Source organism: Mustela nivalis, assembly GCF_964662115.1.
Source record: "Mustela nivalis genome assembly, chromosome: 5".
In the NCBI taxonomy this organism is placed as follows: Eukaryota; Metazoa; Chordata; class Mammalia; order Carnivora; family Mustelidae; genus Mustela; species Mustela nivalis.
In genome coordinates, this window is record NC_139024.1 from 89,553,962 (window position 1) to 89,558,137 (window position 4,176).

A 4,176-nucleotide genomic window follows, 5' to 3' on the forward strand; every position below is an offset into this window, starting at 1 on the left:
AAGGACAATAGATGCCACAGGGGCTCCGTCATTAGTCCCGTCTTGTCCATTCAACAAATAGTGATTGACTATCTGCTCTGTGTCAGGTGCTACCTTAGGAACTAGGGATACAGCTGTGAGCGAATCAGACGAAAGTCCCCGCCCTTCTGGAGCTGACACTCCATCGGTAGGAGACCAACACTAACAAATTGAGTAAGAAAAACAGGGACGCCCGCTGGCTCAGTTGGTTAAGTGTCTGCCTCTTAGCCTCTCTCGCTCACTCTCCCAAATAAATAAATAATCTAAAAATAATAATAATAAAGAAAAAAATATATAGCATATTAGAAAGAAAAAAAAAGTGCTATGGAGACAAATTAGGTGGGGAAGGCTGATAAAGAGTACCAGAGAGTGGGGTTGCAATTCCAAATGGGGCTGCCAGGAAAGGCCTCACTCAAAAGGTAGCATTCGAGCAAAGACCTAAAGGAGGAAGGGAGCTGTGAGGCTTTCTAGAGAGGGAAGGCTGTTGCAAAGCCACGGAGGCTGAAGCAATGCTTGGGCGTTGGAGGAACAGGGAGCATGGAAGAGATGAGACAGGTTGGGGTCGGGAGGGAGCTGGATGGTGCAGGCTGTGGGGGCCCTCAAGAAGCCTGACACTTTTACTCTGAGACAGGAGCCCTCAGAGAGTCTGCACAGAGGAGGGGTGGCGTCTGAATTGGGTTTTCATAGGCTGATTCTGGCAGCTTTGCTGAGCATAGACGGAGGGCAGAGCAGGGAAACTGTAGTGATCCAAAGAGCAAGAGGGCAAAAGTCAGGAGGCTCTTGCAAAAATCCAAGCGAGAAATAACAGTGGCTTGAACCTGACTGGAAGTGACAGAGGAATGATTGGAGTCTGCTATGTTGTGAAGGTAGAGCCAACAGGATCTGTTGACACATTGGCCAGGAGATGTGCAAGAAAGGGACGAGGGCAATGGGATGGCAAAGGCGTTTGGTCTGAGCAACCGGAAGGATGAAGTTGACCTGCCCGGAGATCCTGAGATGGTGAATGGGATGAACGGGATGTCTGGGATGGAATGCTGAGTCTGAAATGCCTGGGACATACACGGATGGGAAGACGACGAATGGGGACAATGGGACATACAGCTCTGGGAATCAGAGGGGAGGGCTGGGCTGGAGGCTGAAGTCTGGGATCCAGCAATTTACAAATCTTATTTAAAGCCTCTCATCTGCTTGAGATCGCCCAGGGAGTGAGTGAAGACTAGGAGGAGAAGGGATCCAAGCACTAGCCATGGGGCATTCTAATGTCAGAGTTGGATCACAGAGAGGCACCAGCAAAGGAGGCTGAGAAGGAGAGGCCAGGAGGTGGGTGGGTGGGTGGGGAACCAGGAGAGTGTGATAGCTTGAAAATAAAGTGGGCAAAAGGTTTCAGTGAAGAGGCGTAACCAACTGTTCCAAATGATGCCGAGAGGTGAACTGGGATGAGGACCGAGGAGAGACCCTGGGAAGGATGGGAGCACCGTGCTGGAGAGGTGGGGGGTGACATCCTGCCTCCCACTAGCTAGGACTTGGAGGAGGGCCCAGATGTTAACCGATCCTCTTGGGAAGAAAATCGAACCACTGGGGAGGGAGTGGGGACACAGGAGGGCCACGATAGGTGGCCGTGAGGGACATAGAGATACAAGGTGGCATTTACCAGGCTCGGCATGGGGGTCCCACACATCAACCATCTGAGTACAAAAGACTTGAGGCTTGTTGACAGCTCCTGGTGTGTCAGCAGTGACGTGTAGTGATCCGAAGAGCGTGGCAATTACAAGCTGGGTTAATGGACATATCGTATCCAGAATGAGGGAGGTGACTGACCTGCTGGGCTCAGCAGTGTAAGGCACATGGGGGAACTGGGTTCAGCTGGGGGAGGGGAGCTGGGAGTGGACCCATCAGATCCAGGCAGGGAGTGCACAGAGGGCCAACGGCCTGCAAAGGAGTGGACTTGTGGAGCAGAGATGTGTGTCTACCGTTCAGAGAAGAGCTCTCCTAGGAAGGTATGTCTCACAGCAGTGGAACAAGGCTGAGGGAGCAGAAGCTGAAATGTGACCAGACTCGGTGCTGTGACTTTTTCTAGATTTACTGTGGATTCTCCATGAAATTTTGTAATTTGTGAGCACTTCAAGCCACTTCTGACCCAGGAGTGACCCACGACTTGCTGAATGCCTCAATCTCAAGTCTTGGGAAAACAATGCTTTCTCTCAAGATCAGCTGAATGAAACGAGCAACTTCTAATCTGATCATCAACCGAGGCCAAGGAGGGTTATCATGCGAGGCCGCAGGGCTGGGGGCTTGGCCTTCCTAAGAACACGCTGTCACTGACAGGGCAGACAGCAGGGACAGCCAGCTCACACAGTGCCAGCCCTCTCCCCTCCAAAGTGTCTGGGCGCTGGGGTGAAACCAGGAGAGAGCAGAGAACTGGCTCCTGTCCGCCCTGGGCCCCCAGCCTGATGTTGGGGGGGTTGTGGAATAGGCTCCAGGGGTTGGAGGAGATGGTGTGGCCACACACCACATTAGTAAGTAGCAAGCCACACTGAGAGACTAAAATGTACAGGTGGTATACACTTTCATCTATTTTATGTATTTGCACATATCTTTATTTATTTAACCTACAATATCCACAAATAGTCTCATTTCAACAGCTAATCAAGGCATGAAAATGTCATGAGATAATTTACACGATTTTTTTATGCTCAGTCTTCAGAAGCCGTGTGCATTCTCTGTTTACTCACAGCATATCTCAGTTTGGGCCAGATCCCCGCACCGGGCGTCGAGGGCTCTGTTGCCTGTCTCACGTTCTTCCCTGCACTGGAAGGAGCCAGGTCTGCCCGCCGGCGTGCAGGGATTCGGTGCTGGCGCCTGCCTGGCTACGGAAGGAGCTTGCGGGGGGACCCTCAGACATGATCTGCTGCATGTGGGGTACATGCACCCCTGTGTGCATTCCTGGGTGGTAGGGGGCTGTCCCCAGTGCGCCTGCCATTTTCCAGCGGCGGTAAATATTAACAAAGTGGTGGGTGGCAGGCCCTCTGGGAGGCCTGGGCTCTCCCCGCGGAAGGAATGGAAATAATGCTGTGTACCTTAGATAGGGCTTTAGGTCCGGCCCCGGAGGCTGCTGGGCCCCGACCTGCTGGGGATACACAGGCTGGCCTTCTGTTCCCAGGACCAGGATGGCTTGCTGGGAGAGTCTCAGAACCCACAGACCTCAGAAGTGCCACTTGCCTCTACGCGTGCATTGGCCTCGCCCCACTCCTCAGTCTCTCTCGCAAACCACCTCTTCACCTGAAGACCTCTTCTCTCCAAATCCACTTGCCAACAAGCCCAGTTAAGCCTGATTTAAGGGCATAGGAAATACATGGAGTTCAGATGATTTCCTAAAAAACAAAACAAAAAAAAAAAATCAGTCAGCTCACTTACTGAGCACTTGCTGTATGCTGGCCTGTTACAAAGGCTCCTCCTTCCTCATGGCACGCAGGGACACCGGTTGTCCCCTCTGCCCCCCGCCCCCCCAGGAGAGGGGCCTGAAATTCAAGCAGGTCAACGTCACAACTGGGAAACAAGCCTGGGCATTTGACTGGACTAGTTCTAGCTACCAGAAAGTTCTCTCTGGGGAGGGGAAAGCAGGAGTAGTTACTTCCATTTGCATAAACAAACACCAGAAGGACACATAGAAGCTAATGTGACTACATATGGGGGGGAATGGGGAGGAATGGGGTACAGGAGGTTTCTCAAGGTATATCCCTGGGTATTACATTGATATGATAACCAATATATCCATATGATAACCATATCCATATAACCGTATCTAATAATAATTAGATATATTATCTAATATTAAAAGCAAATGAGATAAAATTTTAACTGTTCATTTTGTTCCTCCTGGTAGAAGAGGTGTTTCTCAGGGTAGGTGAGCTTGATGACTGAGCTGAACTTTTTTTTTTTTTTAAGATTTTATTTACTTGTCAGAGAAAGAGAGAGCCAGCACAAGCAGGGGGAACAGCAGGAAGAGCGAGAAGCAGACCCTTGGCAGAGCAGGGAGCCTGCCATAGGGCTCCACCCCAGGACCTTGGGATCATGTCCTGAGCCAAAGGCAGACACTTAACTGACTCAGCTGCTCAGGCATCCCCAAGCTGAACATTTTTGATATCCAGAATGTGTGTG

The 4,176-nt window shown here is 51.0% G+C and overlaps 1 long non-coding RNA gene across 1 annotated transcript; it reads left to right on the forward strand.

Moving 5' to 3' along the window:
- Positions 1 to 760: 760 nt before the first annotated feature.
- Positions 761 to 3,853, forward strand: LOC309864423. Its single transcript, XR_014311518.1, has 3 exons — positions 761 to 1,017; positions 2,753 to 2,937; positions 3,179 to 3,853. It is a non-coding gene; the product is annotated as an uncharacterized lncRNA (long non-coding RNA).
- The last annotated feature ends 323 nt before the right edge of the window (positions 3,854 to 4,176 follow it).